This window comes from Oryctolagus cuniculus, chromosome 20, assembly GCF_051225735.1.
Source record: "Oryctolagus cuniculus isolate XC-2025 breed Fujian yellow rabbit chromosome 20, ASM5122573v1, whole genome shotgun sequence".
Taxonomy (NCBI): domain Eukaryota; kingdom Metazoa; phylum Chordata; class Mammalia; order Lagomorpha; family Leporidae; genus Oryctolagus; species Oryctolagus cuniculus.
The window spans coordinates 44483962-44503303 of record NC_142886.1 but is presented as its reverse complement, the minus strand read 5'-3'; the positions used below and the strand labels follow the sequence as shown (position 1 = coordinate 44503303).

The 19342-nt window shown below is 58.0% G+C and overlaps 1 long non-coding RNA gene across 1 annotated transcript; it reads right to left on the bottom strand.

Annotated features, from left to right (window-relative positions):
• Positions 1 to 9683: 9683 nt before the first annotated feature.
• On the bottom strand, positions 9684 to 11153 carry LOC149120161 (uncharacterized). The gene is made up of 2 exons (XR_016226654.1): positions 10066 to 11153; positions 9684 to 9888 (listed from the first exon to the last, which is right to left on the bottom strand). It is a non-coding gene; the product is annotated as an uncharacterized LOC149120161 (long non-coding RNA).
• Between the last annotated feature and the right edge of the window lie 8189 nt (positions 11154 to 19342).

The window sequence follows — 19342 nt, the reverse complement described above, 5'->3', positions numbered from 1 at the left end:
TGTGCAGAGCTCCTCTGTGTGCCCAGGGCTGGGCTGGGCTGGGCTGGGCTGGGCACTTCAGTGTATCAGGTCCTTGGTGCCTGTAGCAGTCTGGAGATTCAGACCAGCGCCACTTCACAGGTGGCGTGCATGGTCCAAGGTCACATGACACGCCAAAATGGAAGAGCCAGGATTTGAGCCTTTGCTTATGTCATAATGGCTCCCCCCATCCCATCCCCTCCCAAGGAGTGAGCGGAAACAGGGTTTGTGTGGAAACTCACAAGCCTTGCTCACTGCAGCCTGCCGGGTGTGGTTCTCGCTGGTGTGGTCACCTGATGTCCTGGTTCACAGACAGGCAGCAGAGAGCACACAGCAGGAAGTGCACAGCGTGGCAGATAGCTAGGGAGGACGGGCAGGGTCCCAGTGCCGGGCAGTGCCGGGAAGCTTGAATTAGACTGGCTCTCCGAGTTATACCTACAAACTCTGGACAGCATGGTGTTGTTGTTTTTTTGTTTTTTTTTTTTGTTTGTTTGTTTTTTTTTTTGACAGGCTGAGTGGACAGAGAGACAAAGGTCTTCTTTTGTCATTGGTTCACCCTCCAATGGCTGCCGCAGCTGGCACACTGCAGCTGGCGCACTGTGCTGAGCCAAAGCCAGGAGCCAGGTGCTTCCTCCTGGTCTCCCATGGGGTGCAGGGCCCAAGCACTTGGGCCATCTTCCATTGCACTCCCTGGCCACAGCAGATAGCTAGACTGGAATAGGAGCAACCAGGACAGAATCCGGCACCCTGACCAGGACTAGAACCCAGGGTGCCGGCGTCGAAGGCAGAGGATTAGCCTATTGAGCCGTGGCGCCGGCCTGGACAGCATGTTTTTAAAGATTTATTTACTTGAAAGTCAGAGACAGACTGGCCGGTTCACTCTTTAGAGGACTGCAACAGCCAGGGCTGGGCCAGGCTGCAGCCAGGAGCTTCCTCCCGGTCTCCCATGCGGGTGCAGGGGCCCAAGCACTTGGGCCATCTTCTGCTGCCTTCCCAGGCCACAGCAGGGAGCTGGAGTAGAAGTGAAGCAGCTGGGACTCAAACTGGAGTCCATGTAGGATGCAGGGGTCGGGGGTGGCAGCTTAACCTGCTATGCTCAACACCAGCCCCTGGACAGCGTATTTTTCAAAAACTTGTTAAAAGCCCTGAAAAACAACTCAGAGTTGGTGGGGACACCAGACTTCAAAAGAGGGGAAAAAAAGCAACATTTTATTAATCTTTTCAAATAAGCTTTGATCTCTCTCCTCTCTCTTTCCCTCCCTGTTTGCTCTCTGATTGTTTTTCATTTGGGGCTGAGGGTGCTTCCTCTTTTTTTCTTAAGGTGACAGCCTAGGTCATTGCTTCGACCTCTTACCTATTTTTTTAATGGCAGTTGGTGCTACCAATGTTCTTCTGAGTACTGCTTTAGCTGCGTCTTAGAAATGTTTAGGCCGGCGCCGCAGCTCACTAGGCTAGTCCTCCGCCTGTGGCACCAGTACTCCGGCTTCTAGTCCTGGTCGGGGCGCTGGTTCTGTCCCAGTTGTTCCTCTTCCAGGCCAGCTCTCTGCTGTGGCCCGGGAGGGCAGTAGAGGATGGCCCAGGTCCTTGGGCCCTGCACCTGCATGTGAGACCAGGAGAAGCACCTGGCTCCTGACTTTGGATTGGCACAGCACGCCGGCCATAGCAGCCATTTGGGGGGTGAACCAACGGAAGGAAGACCTTTCTCTCTGTTTCTCTCTCTCACTGTCTAACTCTGCCTGTCCAAAAAAAAAAAAAAAAAAAAAAAGAAATGTTTAAAGGTCATATTTTTACATTTTTATTCACTTAAGATTTCTTTTGATTTCTCCTCTGGCCCATGGTTTACTTAGGAGTGTGTTACTTTGTTCCAAGTTGTATTAGTCAGCTCTTTGTTACATTAACTAAGATACCTGTGAGAGGGGCATGTTGGGAAGCAGAAAAACTAATTCTGGCCCCCCAGTTTGCAGGTTCACAGCTCTGGAGTGGGGGCCCCATTAGTCTGGCATCTGACACAGGCCGGCCAGGGCAGAGTGGGTGGGAGGGATGATCACAAGGTGAGCCAGGAAGTAGGGACGCTAGGCCGCAGGTCACGTAAATAGCCACCCTTCTCATGAGAGCTACCTTCTGAGGCTAGTCCCCCAACGACCTCAGAGTCTCCCAGCACGCCCGCCTCTCACAGCCCACAATTAGGCCAACTCCCCACCCTCAACCCATCAACTGTTAACAGGCTTCCGAGTTTAAACTTGAATTTGGGGAGCCAAGTCCATGACACTAACAGTATTGGGTTTTACAGATATCTCTTGAGTATTGATTGCTGATTGAATGCCATTGTGAGCACACCACAGACCTTGCATAACTGGAATCCTTTTACACGCGGTCTATCCTGGAACGTGTTGCACGTGCATTGGTGAAGGGCATGAATTTTGCTGTCTGTGGGTGGAGGGTTCTACCTTTGTCAACCAAGTCAGTCATTCTGCTCACTTCAATTTGTTCCCCTTTCTTTTCTTTCTTTTTTTAAAGATTTATTTATTTGAGAGACAGAGTTACAGAGAGGCAACAGCAGAGAGAGAGAGAGAGAGAAAGAGAGAAAAAGAGAGAGAGAGAGGTCTCCATCCACTGGTTCACTCCCCAGATGGCCACAATGGCCAGAGCTGCACTGATCTGAAGCCAGGAGCCAGGAGCTTCCTCCAGGTCTCCCACACGGGTGCAGGGGCCCAAGGACTTGGGCCAATTTCTACTGCTTTCCCAGACCACAGCAGAGAGCTGGATCAGAAGTGGAGCAGCCGGCTCTTAAACTGGCACCCACATGAGATGCCGGCGCTTCAGGCCAGGACGTTAGCCCACTGCGCCACAGCACCGGCCCCATCCCCCTCCCTTCTTTTCATGAAGAGCTGTCCTCTAGACCCTCCCTGACTCAGGCTTACACTGACCCAGGGGTCAAGCAGCTGCCTCCACAGGACCACTGGCCCCAAGGGGCCCCAAAACACCTCCTTGCACATACTCTGGTTCTACAGGAACCCACGGCGCACACTGCACTCCCATTGACCCAGAAGCACCACACACTCTGAGGAGCTCCCTGAGGCTGCAGGGGTGTGGAGTGTCCTGCCTGCCGGCTGTACCAGGCCCTCGGTCTGCATCAGACCCGCCTGTACCAGGCCCTCGGTCTGCATCAGACCCGCCTGTACCAGGCCCTCGATCTGTATCAAACCCGGCTGTACTGGGCCCTCAGTCTGCATCAGACCTGGCTGTACCAGGCCCTCGGTCTGGCCCTGCCAAGGTGACTGCAGGCAGAACCGGAAGCTCAGTCTAGAGCAGGCTAGGGTTTACATCGGTGATCCTGTCTGGCCTGCAAATGAAGTTTCAGTACCCAAATGGCCCCTGGCAGGAAATGCTTCCCCACCCCCGATGCCCACCTTTCTCCTGCCCACCCTAAATGCCGGGACAGCTCCAGCTCTTGTCTCGCTTGGTGCGCACCTTCTGAGAGCCCGGGGTGAGGTCCACGCTCCCATTTCACAGAAGGGAAAACTGTCCATCAGAGGGAAGCGGTGAGTTGCCCAGGGCCCGCAGTAATGGACGCAGCCAGGACTCCAATCCTGCCCAGATCTCTGTCCTGAGCTCCGCTGGGCAGCATAGGATGGGCTGTGCCCCCTCAAGCCTGGGAGACTGATGTGCCAATTTGTTGTAGATACTGAAGGTTCTTCTGGGAGTTTGTAACCACAGGATGGACGACTAGAAACACTCGTATTCCTGGAGCCAGCAGAGGCCAGTAAAATGTTGAACAAATGCCCACGAGAGTGATCTCTTTGAATTTGTAGGTCATTTCCTGGAGTCGAGGCCAAGCGGGTATAGAGATGTGGGGGAGGGGCCCTTTCTGCTGCAGAGAGGCCCAAAGCAGCCCTCGGGGTGACCTTTCCTGGCCGGGCCTTTGGTTTCCTTTGCAAACCTGTGTGCCCACACCTAAGGGTGGCCTAAGGCCAGCTGACGTCACTGGGCAAGGAAGGAGCTGGAAGGCAACTCGTACGGTGATGGCCCAGCCCCCAGCTGTAGTGCCAGGGAGCTGTTCACGGCCACGGTTTTCCTGCAGCTGTGCTGTCTGTCTCAGCACCTGCCTCCTGCCTCCCCCCCCCCCCCCCCGGACTGTGCACCTGACAAGGTACTGGTCTCAGCTGCCCAGGGCTGGCGTGTCTGGAGGCTACCCAGCCTGTGGCTATTTGGCAGTTTGTCCACACCTGCCTGAAGCTTGCCTTTCAGAAGCAGAAGTGTGGGTGTCTCCCCCTGAGCTCGCTGCCCCTGCACCCCACCCAGGAGCGCTTCTGGCCTTTTCCATCTGCCGAATCCCCCTGAGCAGCCCTGATGTCCCCTGATGTCCGGGGACCACCCACGCCGGCTGCAGTCACTTCTTCAGGGCTCTCTCTGCCTTCGGTCGCACCTGGCAGGACCCCCAAAAGCAGCTTAGGAGGGCTTCCCCATCCCCCCGGCCTCCTCCCTCCCAAGCCATTCCTCACGGCAGCCAGGCTGTTCCGGGCACAGCCGCAGTGGAAGTCTGCCACTTGCAGGGGAGCCATTGCCCTGTGCAGTGTGCAAATGCTGGGAGCTCCACAGGACCTCTTAATGCCTTGTGCCTCAGTTTCCCCATCTGTAGCAGCAGGGCTCATGAGGTGCAACCACCAAACACTCCCTTCCCCGACACACGCACACCTTCACTGCTGTTTGCTCAAACCCGCTCCAGGCGATGGCTCCTGCCCTGGAGGGAAGCTTGGCCATGGCCCTGGCTAACTGCTCCCTCTTACACACACTGTTACCGTAACGACCTTGGGGCCACAGTGGTCTCCATATCTCGTTTTAGTAACCATACGCTCATCTGACGAAATAGTCAAAACTTCATTCAGAGGGGCCGGTGCTGTGGCGTAGCGGATAAAACCTCCGCCTGTAGCACAGGCATCCCATATGGGCTCTGGTTCAAGACCCGGCTGCTCCACTTCTGCTCCAGCTCTCTGCTATGGCCTGGGAAAGCAGTAGAGGATGGCCCAAGTGCTTGGGCCCCTGCACCATGTGGGAGACCTGGAAGAAGCTCCTGGCTTCAGATCAGCGCAGCTCAGCTGTTGTGGCCATTTGGGGAGTGAACCATCGGATGGAAGATCTCTCTCTCTCCCTGCCTCTGCCTCTCTGTAACTTTGCCTTTCAAATAAATAAGACAAATCTTTAAAAATAAATAAATAACGCTTCATTCAGAGCTAAGGTTTCTTCCCTCCGTTGGCTGGGGCCTGACACTGGGAGCCAACCAGGCAGCTCCCGGTCCCTCGTCTTTGCCTGCTGTCAACAGGAGACGGTGCTGCCCCCTTCCCTGGAGCCAGAGCCACCCCAGGCAGCGTCTCAGAGCCCTGAGACTTCTGAAGGGTGAGTCCAGCAGCCACTGCAGCCCACAGAGAAAGCAGCTCACGCATGCTGGGTCTCCTCGAAGCCCCTCCCTCCAGCCTGGATGGGAGACGGGTGCTGCCCTTGTCTCCTGAGTGGGGGTGCGGCGGCAGGTGCACCCAGCCGCTTCACCCCGGAGCCCTGCAGTCTCCTGGGCTGTCCCTTCTGGAGCACAGGGGCCGAGCACACTGAGGTCGCAGATCAGTTCCAGCTGCCGCCTTTGCAGGCTGCACCCACGGAGTCTGGAATCTCCCGAACGTGGGCCTTGACTCCCATGGCCCAAGGTCTCAGGGCCTTGATAAAAGATGAAGAACGAAATAGTTCCACCTACACTCCCAGGGAGATTGCTCTTTCCACGTTAGGGCCTGGCGCACAGCGAGGCCCCAGTCAATGTTTACTGTCCAACCAAGTATGTAAATGCCAGTGCGGCTCCTCTGGCTAATAACTGCTCTCGTTGCCTGTCTGAGTCAGCTCTCGCAAGCCTTTCACGCTGTCCGGCCTCAAAGGCCCCCGTGTCCCCGCCTTCCCCGCTGCTGCTTCACCTGCCCTGGAGGCCTTGCTGCTTCCTCCCAGCCCCGGTCAGGCCAGGGCCGGCCAGGGGAAACCGACTCCTGCCTTACCCTGGCACCCAGCGCCCGTCACAGTCACCGCGGGGCTTTCGCCTGCTGTCACGCAACACACACACATGCGCACACACACGCATGCACACATGCACTCATACACATGCACACACATGCACGCACGCACACGTATGCACACACATACACAATGCTGAACCCTGGCTTTTGCACTTGTAGCCCTCCGTGACTCCAGTCCGCGAAGATCTGAAGTGAGCGAGTGACGTGTGAGGAAGGGACACCAGCCTGCAGTCATCGATGTGCCTGGGGAGGCGTGGCCCCTCCTTACTGAATCTGGCCCAGCACCCCCCCCCCCCCCCGAGCTTGTGTCAGGGCCTTGGGGGCCACAGTGGCCCTGGGGGGTTTTTCCGCATGGGGACGTTCCTGGGTTTTCCCACTGCGTTCCTGACGCCAAGGCCACAGGAGTGTGGTTCTGCTGTTTCGCCTGCACAGCAAGGCCGCCCGGTGTCTTTGCTGGAGCCAAGGCGGTGGTGCTGAGCCACAGTGCAGGTGTCTGGAGGGGCGATGGCTGCTCCTCCACTCTTCCCTGGGGTCACCGTTCCTGTGATTCCGGAGGATCCAGGGGTCCGTTCCCCGCAGGATGGTAACTGTGATTCTGAGCCCCGTGGGGACCCTGTGCGGGCCGCACCTGGCAGTCTAGGAAGGACGTCGTTTGCGCCCATGTGGGGAGTGAGCCAGCTCTGTGCCTCTGCCTCTCTCTCTCTAACTCTGCCTTTCAAATAAATAAACAAACCTTTAAGGGAAAAAACCCCTGCCCCAGCCCCAGCCTTTTCCGTCTCTGCAGATGACGGCTCTTTCTGTCCAAAGGTTCAAGGCTGCAATCTCCCACGGCCAGGGTCGTCTGCTCTTTCTCCCTCTCATGCCAACCAGTTCTGTCCGCAACGCTCCCCAAACACCTCTGGACTCTGCCTACCTCTCCTGGTCCTTGTGTCTGGGTTATTGCAAGTGTCTCCTCACTGGCCTTGCTGCCTGCCCTGGCCGCCCCATCGCTTCTCCACCCAGCAGCCGAAATAGAAATCATTCGTGTCCCTCCTCGGCTTAAAACCCGCAGGTGAGATCCCAGCCAAAGCAATCAAGCAAGAAAAAGAATTAAGATGGAGGAAGCGGAAGGTCACTCTCTCACGGAATCCGCTGTGCGCCACCTTGGCTGCACCGCTGTCATCTCCCCTCCGTCTCCTCCCAGCTGGAGCGGTTCTTACGCACCCCCCCCCCCCCGACTGGTGATCTGCACGACTCCGCAGGGCGGCTCTTGCCCCGGGCCCACCCTGTATAACTGTTGGTGGGGTCTGCGTATGTCCAGCTTCTACAGAAACCACAAAACGTTTCCCAGAGTGCAACACTCGCCACACAGCTCCCCACCGCTGCTGCTCTCTGCTTTGCTTCATTTTTTCTTGTTGTTAAAGATTTATTTTATTTGAAAGAGTTACAGAGAGACGTAGAGACAGAGAGAGAGGTCTTCCATCCGCTGGTTCACTCCCAGATGGCCGCAATAGCCAGAGCTGTGCCGATCCGAAGCCAGGAGCCAGGAGCTTCCTCTGGGTCTTCCCATGGGTGCAGGGGCCCAAGCACTTGGGCCATCCTCCACTGCTTTCCCAGGCCATGGGAGAGAGCTGGATTGGAAGAGGAACAGCCGGGACTAGAACTGGCGCCCATATGGGATGCCGGCACTTCAGGCCAGGGCTTTAACCACCTGTGCCGCAGCGCCGGCCCCTGCTTTGCTTCCTTTTCACCTCGCTGGCGGATGTGCAGTCGGGGAGCCCATAGCGCGGATCTGCTTCTCTTTGATGAGCAGTGGTGGGCAGCTCTGCGGAAATCCTTCTTAACAACTCACTCACCGCAAACCCTGGTTTGTGGATCTTTTCAGAAACATTTCTGCTGTGGTTGTTTATAGCTGACAAATGAGAATGTCCGGGATGCAGGGTGATCTTGCGAGGACGCACAGAGCGTGTGCAATGGTTAGCTTCCACCCCGTATTCGCTCTCCCTCTCTGTGCTGAGACACTGAAGCGTTTTCCTTGGCTGTTCCGGAGTCCGTGATCCGTTGGCACTGGCTGCGGTCAGCCCGCTCGGCACTGATGTGGAGACCGCGTCTCCCCCCTTGGCGGAGCTGCTCCACTTTCCATCCGTTCCTCCTCCTCTCACCTCCCCTGTCTTTTTCCCACTGATTTGCATGAGTTCACTAAACATTCTCTACGCAAGTCCTTAAACGCTGGAAATAAAACAATAAAACTTCTAGAAGAAAGCACAGGAGAGTATCTTTATGACCTTGTGTAGGTAAAGATTGTATAACTGAAAACAGAAGGCACTGAGCGTGAAGAAGACGACTGGTCTTTGGATTGCAGGTGGGCATTTACGATGCCTAGCAGTGTCTCACAGCAGGGTACTGGGTTCAATTCCACTTAGATACCGGCTGCTCCACGTCTGATCCAGCTCCCTGCTAACGTGTCTAGGAAAGCAGTGGAGGATGGACCAAGTGCTTGGGCTCCTGTCACCCACCTGGGAGACCCAGATAGAGCTCCAGGCTCCTGACTTCAGTTGGGCTCAACTGTGGCTGTTACAGCCATTTGAGGTGTGGACCAGTGATGGAAGACCTCTCTTTCTTTCTCTTGTCTCTCTCTGTTTCTCTCTCTCTCTCTCTCTCTGTGTGTAACTCTGCCTTTCAAATAAATAATCTTTGAAAAATAAATTGAGTTACAGTAAGACTAAGAACTCCATCAAAGTAAACCACAGAGGGGAGGAAGGTGTGTGTGTCCATGTGCATGTATATGCATGTGTGTGTAGGTGTGTGTATGCTTGTGTATGTGTGTGTATGGATGTGTGCATATGTACAGGTTTATGTGTGTATGTATGTGTGTATGCATGTATACGTGTGTGTGTGTGTGTGTGTGTGTGTGAAAGAGGAAAAGAGGCTTGGCAGTTCACAGCTCTGGACATTCAAGACCACGGCCGCGGCTTCTGCTTGGCTCCGATGCTTGGCAGACAGCACATGGCCTGGCACCTGCGGGAGAGCGACCCCGGGGCCAGGCGGGCAGCCAGAGGATGCGTGAGGCTGGCTTGCTCCTGGTAGCCATGCCTTTTCCCCGCGGCCTGATCTGCTGTGCTGCCCCTCCCCCACACTGCTTGGTCGCATTTCCTGCTGCTGCACTTGGGACTGTGTGCTTACTCAGCTTCCTCGAGCTGCTGCAGCCCGGTCAGGGCAGGGGCTTCCTCGTGACCCTCCCTTACCTCCGCACCGCACACGGCGGCTGCTGCTCGCCAGCAGGTGTCACAGTCCGTGTTCCGTCGCTACAACAAAACACCCGAGGGCCCGCGGGGCACCCGCATCCCATGTTGGAGCACTGGCTTGACTCCCAGCTGCTTCGCTTCCAACCCAGCTCCCTGCTAATGTGCCTGGGAAAGCAGCAAACGTTGGCCCAAGTGCTTAGGCCCCTCTGCCCACGTGGGAGACTCAGATGGAATTCCTGGCTCCTGGCTTCCACGTGGCCTGGGGCTGGCTGTTGCTGGCATCTGGGGAGTGAACCGGCGGATGGGAGGTCTCTCTTTCTGTCTCTCCCTCTCTGTCTCTCTGCCTTTCAAATGCATACATACGTCTTTTAAAAACATACCTGAGAGCAGGTAATTTGTAAAGAACAGAAGTTGATTGGCTCACGGGTCGAGAGGCGGGGAAGCCCAGGGGCAGTGGTGGGCGAGGGCCTTGCTGCACCGTCACACGTGGGAGGGCACCCCCCGGGCAGTCAGCGCAGCGCCTGCAGCTCGGGTCTCTTCTCTTCTCATGAAGCCACTGATGCTCTTACATGAGAAGGTCTCACCTCCACATATTACTGGTAGAGGAATTTGGGGATCACGTTCCCAACACGGGAACTTTTGGGGGCCGCATTCAAACCCCAGCTTCTACTCACTCAGAATCTGCTGAGTGAAGAAGGCTCTCCATCATCTCCCTCATCCCCGCCCGCACGTTTGCAGCACAAGGAGAGAGCGACTCCTTTTCCCCAACTTACCAAGGCGAGGCCGGCAGAGAAACACAGAGAGAGCAGCAAGCCATTCAGCTGTGGAAAGAAAAAAAAAAAAAAAGCAGAAAGGAACGTGCGGAGTCCACGGCCGCCCTGCCAGCCCCTGGGAAGACAGCACCATCCTGGTGACAACTGTGAGCTCTGTGCACCTCCAGGAAGGCTTCTGTTCTCTGTGTCCCTTCCTGGTTCCCTCTCCAGGGCTCCCGCAAGGGCAAATGCCCCAGGCAGGAAACAGAGCAGACCTGGCACCACCCACATGTCCTTTCTTACTGGAGTCTGAACACAGCCCACAGACGGGCAGAGTGACAACCGTGTGTGTCCCTGTCTGTGTTAAGTGGGCCCTTTGTGGGTCTTACGGCACCGGTCCGCCCGAGACCTTACCTGGTAGACACCATTGTCACCAGCGCTTACCGAGGACGGGTAAGGAGCTGTGCCAGGAAACTGGCAGAGCTGTGACCTGTACCCCGTCCCTCCCATGCCAACGCCAGTCCCCGTGCGCCCAGGGCTGGGGGCAGCTCCTGGAGACGGGGGGAGCCACAGGGCCAGCACACTGATTCTCCCGTGCATTTCTGGGTCTGGACGTCGGGTCTGCGGAAGCGTCACCTTGAACCTGACCTGCCACCTGTGAAGTTTTCTAGGTCCCAGGTGGGTGGGTGGACAGCCTTGGCCTTGCGGCTTCACATCCCAGCCTCTTCTTGGAATGCTTAAAGGAAGGAGGAAGAGAAACCCCTGTAAAAGCAGGTGTCGCATGGCTATAAAGGAACATAGCTATTAACAAGGTAGGCAGAACTGGCAGGGAGCCGACATAGACGGAAGAGAGGGGGAGAATTCCCCTCGGCCCCCCACGAGGAAGCTGCCCAGCCGTGGGCACGGTTAGGCGCAAGCAGCCTCTGGCAAGAGGACAAGAGACTTGCAGAAAGTTTCGTTTCTTGTCGGGTAACTTTCCAGACGGCAGGACAAAGGTCTCTCTGGGCTTGTGCCCAGAGCTACCCAGCCAGGAGCGCGGTGGGGGAGGGGCAGGTCCCCAGCCCGGGGCACGAGGGGCTCAGGTGAGCGCTGAGGGACAGGTGCCTGGCAGCTCAGGGCAGAAACGCCCTGGGCTCCGCTCCTCTCCCAGCCTGGGCCCTGGGGGAGGGGCTGCCAGCAGCACTAGGGCCCTGTTCCTAGCTGGCTGCGGCTCCCGCTCCGAGTGGGGAAAGCCGGGATGACAGAGCCCTCCGGGCAGCACTGTGTGAGGAAGGAATGAGGTCACTGCGCCTGGCGCAGGCGACCTGGGCCCAGGAAGTGGGGACAGGGTGGAGTTGAACTCCACTGGCCTGGGCGTTGAGTGGCCAGACGGGCCCGCCCTTAGTTCAGACCAATACCAGACGCGCGCTGCACCTTTGGCTCCTGTGCCGGCGCAGGAGGAAGAAGTGGGTGTGGGGCTCGTGGTTCTGCCAGTAACTGCCCCTGTGCTGCCGCCCCTGCCTCCCCGTCTGCACAGCTGCTCCGGGACCTCTGGGACAGAAGCGTCCCCGCGTTGGGCAACCAGGGGCCGAGTTCCAGGCTGTGTCCTATTAACAGTGCAACCTGCTGGGTGTGCGAGTGTGGACGTGCTTCACCCCTGGCCTGGGGTCTCTGGTGGGGTCGGCCCCCATGATCACCCTGCCAGCGACACCCCTGCCAGCACGCGGGGACACGGGCACTGCTACGGCACGACTCGAGACACCGCAACGGACTCAGGCGCCAAAGCTTAATGTCAATGACACCTCCTTCTGGCAGCCTTCCTCACCCCCTAATTCGACGAATTCCCCTGCCCAGTGCCTGCATGGCCGTGCTGTGGGCCTGTATCATCCCACTGACCACAGCAGTCCCCTTCACAGAGGACAGACGCCATGTCCGTGACCTCAGGGACTCTCCCCGTGGAGAGATGGTGGAGGAGCCGATGGAGGTTGGAGCAGAAAAGCCGCAGCACCGCATTGTTAGCGGGGCCCGCTGGCTGCTCGGCTGGGCCTCCGTGCAGGGCCCACTGGCTGCTCGGCCGGGCCTCCGTGCAGCAGGGGAGCCGGGCAGGTGGGGGAGGCTGACACCATCACCCCCGCGGCACAGGTGCTGGGGGCAGGTGGGAGAAAGCCTGGGGCTGTGGACTAACAGGATGCCCCAGTGGGTTGCAGGTGGAACATCAAAGAAATAGAGACGAGCATGACCCCAAGGTGTGGGGCCAGAGTAACCGTGAGGGCAGAGCACCCAAACACGGAGACAGGCGGACCAGGTGCACGGCGGAGGAGTGTGGGAGCTGGGTTGGAGGGCCCGGGATATGTTGAGTCTGAGACTCCTGTGAGACGTCCAGGAGACTGTGTGTGGATAACGGGTGACCGGATCGCCCGGGAGGGTCACAGAAAAAGAAGAGGACCAAGAGCTGACCCCTGAACTCGACAATGGAAGGCGGAATCTGACACAGTCCCCAGCTCCGCACTCACAGGGACTAGGAAGCAGTCCAGTTCTGTCCACAAGGAGCCTGCAGGGAAGGGTGGGGCTCATACCTGCCCTGCAGAGCCAGGGCAATGGGCAGTGGGAGAGACTCTGCGTATGTCAGGCAAGCCTGGGTCCCGCCTCTGCCCGCTGTCCACTGGCTGGGGCTTTCTCCTGAGCCTCAGTTTCTTGCTCCATAAAATGGACACAGTCTATCCTGCAGAGGAGTTGCTGGACGGGCTAGGGAAGAGATGTGCTGAGCACAGGGGCCTGGCAACCTCTGGGCATTAGTATCTGCCCGCACGTGCGTGCTTTCCCTAGCCCTCAGCTCTGAGGCATAGGAAGCCCCAGCCCCCAGGAAGGAGCCAGGGGCCTCCCCTTGCCCGTGGCCCAGCCATGCTCCATGGCTGTTGCTGCCTCTTGTAGGCTGGGGATGTCTAGTGGCAGGGTCAAGGCCACTGTGTCCCTTGGCGTAATTGAAGATGACAACGGTATTTTGTGCCTCCTGGAGACTGGTAGAGATCAAAGGCAGCACCGAGGAGCGGCTGCGACAGGCAGGAATTCCCTGGCAAATGCCACCAATTATGGAAAATTGGCTGCAGTTATGGCTATTACCATGGGGGGCTGCCCAGCGTCCCCCACCGCTGCAGAGGTGCGTCGCCGACAGAGGGTGGGAGAGCCGGCCAGGCAGGGCTGGTGCAGGCCCAGAATTCCGAGGGGCCACACCTCCCTGACTTGGACTCCGGTGCAGAGACAAGCAGAGGGCATGCTGGGAGCGTTCTCAGACAACACAGAAAGTGGGGGCTCGGAGCAGTGCCCATGGAGGGAGAGTGAGCCCGGCACAGGCTTGATCTCTCACAGCGGCGTGCTGGAGAGGCGGGCACAGAGCGCCACCCTCCGAGGGCACGGGTGTGAGCAGTGTCCCCCAGGAGGATTCACCTGGCGAGGGCGAGGGTGACGGCAGGGGACAGCAGCAGGAAGCAGCACCTGGGCCAAGCTCCAGGGCTCTGCTGCAGGCCTCTGAAGCCTGCTCCCTGCTTTGTCCCCGCGGTGCCTGGAGGCAGAGGGTCGGAGGCAGGAGGCAGATGTGCAGCGAACGCCAGGACAGCACAGGGGGCGGATGAGAGTCCCAGCTGATGCCAGGGACACAGGAAGGAGCGTGTCGGGGGCAGGAAGGGGGGGTAGAAATCCCTCCAAGAACTTGAATAACATTGTGGCTCTAACCCTGGCTCTGACACCTAGGAGCTGGTGGCCCGAGCCTCACATCCTACTTGCGGAAGGCAAAGAAAACGGGGCTGACATCAGAACCGTACGAGATGGTGTGGGACATGAGCCTGGCAATTATGGCTGCTGCCCGTGGCTCAGCACCACTGGAGACGGGCCCTCCCCGAGAGGCCCCCTCCCGCTGCTGGCACGGGGGTGCACCCAGTGAACAAGACACAGTGTGGCTTTGTGCCGGGGGGCCTTGGGCTGCAAGGAATTTGTGTGCAGTTGACAGTGCCTTCAACCGTGGCCATCACAACACCTTGGCCAGCAGCGGATCTGCAGGAGGCCCCCGGCAGAGTTGGTTTAACCGCTCTACAGACCCAGGACACCATCTCCTTCTGTTCCCTGAAAGACAGAGCTCCTTGCTGCCATTCTCCCTTGGGCCTGTGGGCCCCGGGCCTGGCAAACACACAGCTCCAGGTTTAGAAAGCGGACAAAAGGACACGAGAGATCTCTCTCCTCCGTTCCACAGTTTCTGCCTTGACCTGCCGTGGCATTTTGCGAGTTTGTGCCATTGCTTCCGCAGGAGAGCACACAGGGGCCCGGGCGCCCACCCTGTGACGGGGTGTGCTGGCTGCCAGCCCCTTGCCGCCTCCTGCCGGCCCCTGGGCTGACCCGCTGTGCCTGGGCCAGGATGGAAAGTCCTCCTCCTCTCCCCACAGGCCAGAAACTCTGTCCCAACCCGCACTCGGGCCCAGCAGGTATCGGGGCTTCTCTCCCTGAAGTCACCCGCTGCATGGCCCATAGAGCCCGCAGCTCCAGGTGGGCTGCTTGCCCCATGCCCCACCCTCGTTAGCGCCAAGTCCCAGCCAGGCTGGAGGCTGACAGTGCTCAGGGGGCAGAGGCAGGGGCAGGGGGAGATGGGGAGGCCCTGGAGGGCTAGGAGGTGGGGGGCAGGCAGCCAAGACCACCCCACACAAGTGGCCGACTTCACTGTAAGACACAAATTCAGAGAGAAAATTACTGAGAACGTAAGACACAGAGGGCGGAGCATGGACCCTGCGGAGGGCAGGGCGCCGTGGACGGCCCTCCCCGGCCCTGGCTCTGCGCGAGGTGTTTTCACACAACATCCACAGGCAGGAAGAAGGGGCTTCACTCCCAGCCCGCAGCCTTTCCACGGAGACAAGTATTTCCCAGAAGCCTCCAGGGGCCACGTTTCTCTCCTCTCATTGGTCAAAACTGGGTCACGTGGCTGCCGATGGCGGCAGAGGATCTGAGAAGGTGAGCTATGCACAATCTTTTTAAAAATATTTTATTTATTTATTTGAGAGGTAGAGTTACAGACAATGAGAGGGAGAGACAGAAAGGTTTTCTGTCGGTTGGTTCACTCTCCAAATGGTTGCAATGACCGGAGCTGCGCCGATCCAAAGCCAGGAGCCAGGAGCTTCTTCCGGGTCTCCCATGTGGGTGCAGGGGCCCAAGGACTTGGGCCATCTTCTACTGCTTTCCCAGGCCACAGCAGAGAGCTGCGTTGGAAGTGGAGCAGCCGGGACTTGAACTGGCGCCCACATGGGATGCCGGCACTGCAGGCGAGGCTCAGCACGTTACTAGAATTTTTAAGATTCCCCAGGAGGACACGGGCAAGGAAAAGGGCTGCTGTGGAGTGGGTCGGCGGCAGGAACTGCTCTCCCGTCGGCAGGTGCGCCCGGAGCTGCCGGCCCACAGCCTGTTCACGGACTTGCCAGGGAGGGTGGCCAGGAAACCAATTCTTGGACACAATGTGTTTCATTAGCAGCCTGATCCATGGGATATGTGGTGTTGAACCCATTCTGTGGATTAACAAAGCGAGACACATTCTAATTGTCCCAGGTCACAGAGTAAGTGAATTAAGCAAAAAGGGTAAGAACATGAACCTGAACTTGGCAAGCCGGCAGCCTGCTCTCTTACCATAACCCCCATCTAGTCCACTACAGCCCAAGGACAAGGTTACTCCACTAGCTAGGGGTGGAGGCAGGGGACCCCTGAAAGGCGTGGGGGAGTCGGCCCCTCACAGAACGTCATGGCTCCATGTGGCACCTTTGTCAGGGGCTGGGATGAACTGCGGCCAGAAGAGACTTGGGTTATAGACAGTGCGAGGGGTCCAGAGACGAAGCGCCGCTCAGCCTGGCCAGGGCCCCACCTCGCTTTTGCCCTGACCCACGCGTGGCAAGGGAGGTGTGCAGCATCTGGTTTTGAGCTCCTCAATGTGTGACGTTCAGAAAACCCACACTCCTACCTTTCTGTCCCATACGCATTTTTCCAATTCCATGAAATGTGTATTTCAGCTTCTCAGACTTCTTTTATTTCATGTCCTAAAGCTCTGACTCACTCGGCTTTCCACCCTGCGTACTTAAAGCCACGGCTTCCACGAAGGTGCCTGGCACGCTGCAAGTTACTGCCCCAGTTCTGTTTTCCTTAAAATACACCCCAGCCGGCACAAAATCTGGGGTGTGTGTGTGCTTGGCCAGTTGCGTACACGGACTCTTTTTTCTTTTTAAATTTATTTGAAAAGCAGAATTACACACACAGAGAGAGAGAGAGAGAGAGAGAGAGAGGTCTTTCATCCACTGGTTCACTCCCCAAATGGCCACAACGGTCAGAGATGAGCCAGTCTAAAGCCAGGAGCCAGGAGCTTCTTCTGGGTCTCCCATGTGGGTGCAGGAGCCCAAGGACTTGGATCATCATCTGCTGCTTTCCCAGGTTAGCAGGGAGCTGGATGGGAAGTGGAGCAGTCGGGACTCGAACCGGCGCCAACTGGGATGCTCCTGCTACACCCAGTGCCGCCCTCATGTACACACACTGTTGCAAACTACTGGGCTAGCTCGGTGTCTAAGGTGACTTGGACAGATTTCCATATGAGGTCAGATGCCAAGTGGAGTTCGTGGTGCCCACAGGTCAGTTTTCCTAGCCAGGCCTGGGGGCTTGTTGACGTGGGAGCACCTGTCATGCACCTGTCACTTCTTCACATGGATGCAACGTGTGACCTGTAAAGTTGATTTTACGTCCTGTGTCATACGAACGGCACATAATGATTGCAATCATTAAAGCTGTATGCTTTACTTGCAAAAATGTAAACAGTTTTTCACATTGAAAAAAATAAAGAGGGTGCAAGGCCACACAGGGCCTCTGGCGTCCGCCCCATCGGCGCCCCCAAAGCTCTGCTCCTGCACATCGGCCTCCATGCTGGCTCCACCACAGCTGGGCCCTTGCTGATGCTGCCCCCACCCCCCAGAGGGCTCTCCCCAGGGCAGGGCCGGCCTGAGGCCAGCCCCGTGGCATGGTGGGAAGAGCACTGGCCTGAGAGCCTCCTGTGGTGGGACCCTCTGCTACTGCCCCCAGGGTAACCCTGGGGGAGTCAGAGTTTGGGGGTCGCAAGCGACAGCAATTGGCTCACTTGTGTGGGAGGGGGGGAGCAGGCCTCAGAGACCTCAGGACTGAGAAGAATGTGAAGGGCCAGACTCCACAAGCTGCTTGGGGTGGGGGTGCGGCAGGGGAGGAATCCGGCAGCAGGAGCGTGCCAGAGGGTCTCTCCCCTCCCCAGACCTCGCTGCCCTCCTCCTGGGGGCCATTTCCAGCCTTTTTTTTTTTTTTTCAACAGGCAGAGTTAGACAGTGAGAGAGAGACAGAGAGAAAGGTCTTCCTTCTGTTGGTTCACTCCCCTAATGGCCACTACAGCCGGTGCGCTGTGCTGATCCGAAGCCAGGAGGCAGGTGCTCCCTCCTGGTCTCCCATGGGGTACAGGGCCCAAGCACTTGGGCCATCCTCCACTGCCCTCCCGGGCCACAGCAGAGAGCTGGCCTGGAAGAGGGGCAACCGGGACAGAATCCAGCGCTCCGACTGGGACTAGAACCAGGGGTGCTGGTACCTCAGGCGGAGGATTAGCCTAGTGAGCCATGGCACCGGCCCCAGCCATTTTGAGTGCCTTCACCTCCAAACTTCAGACAGAAAAGTCCAGGGATTGTGACTGAATATTTGACGAGCTGAGCTGGACCCTAAACTCAGCCTTTGGCTAGCGGAGGTGGACCCCAGCCGGTCCGTCCGAGGGCAGAGGAGGCAGCTGCCCCGAAAGAAATCAGGAGGAGTAGGGATCAATGTTGGGCAGGATAAATCAACACCTGCTTTCTGCAGGCTCAGTTTTCTCACCTGAGAAATGGGGACAGTGATGTCCATCTGATAGGAACCTGGTACAGATCGGGATTGAATGTTAGGGCCTGGCCCAAGGCACACGCAGGGCGTGGCATGATATTACGCCGGTACAGGGCCGTGCAGGTGGAACAGGCCAAGGCCTGGATGTGTTGTGAGGCATGGGGTGGGCACAGAAACCTTTGCTCTGTGGCCACCCCTCTGCCCCTTGAGACCTGGGCCTTAGCAAAGCTAAGCTGTGCCACAGTAGCAGGCGCCACGGGCCCCAGCTGGGCTCTGGATGGCAGCCACTGTTCCAGGGCCGTGCGTGGGGGCCTCGTGTGGCGCCCTTCCGTGCACTCCGTGGCCCTGCCCTGTTCCTCTGAGAGCCTGCTCCCTGGCTTCTCTCGGGTCCTCTGGGGGCCAGCAAGGCAGCAGATGCTGGAATGTGGCCTCCCCCTCGCTCTCGGGACAGGTATGAGAATTTAACTTCTGCTTTTCTTAAACGATAATGGTCCTGGGGGCTGGCGGCCATGGAGTATCAAAGGGAAATTGCAGGCACGGTGGAGGAATTCTTGGTTTCCAGATGCTTGTCAGGCAACCTCAGGTCGAGGCTGCCAGGAACCCTCCTCAGCTGTGCCGGGGAATTAGCAGGGGCCCTGCCTCCTCACCCGGGACCCTGCCCTGCGGTTAGCAGCATTTAGGAGACGATCCGCCAATCACTGCTGATTAGAGGGAACATCAATTTTGGCGGAGAGCTGTCACCGAAGTTTGGCCACAGGGCAGGGCCGGGAAAGGCCCCCTTTCTCAGCCTGTCTGCATCCCTGTCTCCCCAGATCACGCTGAGGGCGGGGGGAGGGGGAGAGCCAGACTTTGCTACCCAGTGGCCAACTGCCGCCGCTGCACGGGGCCTGGGTCCTCCTGTCACAGACATCCCAAGGGTTGTGGGCGGCTGTGGGTCAGGGGAGGGGCGGCAGATTTTCCTGGAACTGGGGCCCACCTAAAAAGTCTGGGAAATATAATAACCCCCCGGTTCCTCCCCACCCCAAACTCCCTTCTTGTGTTATTCAGGATTTTAAACATTTTCAGCAACCGCACAGACTTGCATTGCAAATGGCCAAGTGCATGCAAATTACAAGTTGCAAAAGCAAACAGGAGTTGGACAGGCAGATGGAGGCCCAGTCCTCCTGCTGGACGGGCAGGGCTCCCGCCAATCCCCCTTGCCAGCTGATGCTGCCAGGAAGCAGGCCGTGGCTGGCGCCCCTGCACCTGCTGGGCTGGGGAGCGCGTGCGGCGTCACGTGGGCAGCCAGCACGCTGTTGCTAGGGCACCTCAGTTCTGCTCCACGTGGCCCCCCTGCAGGCCAGCTGAGGCTCTTCACAGCGTGGTCCCAGAATGCCACATGCCGCAGAAGGGGACAAGCCTCTGCAGGCGCATTTGCAATCGC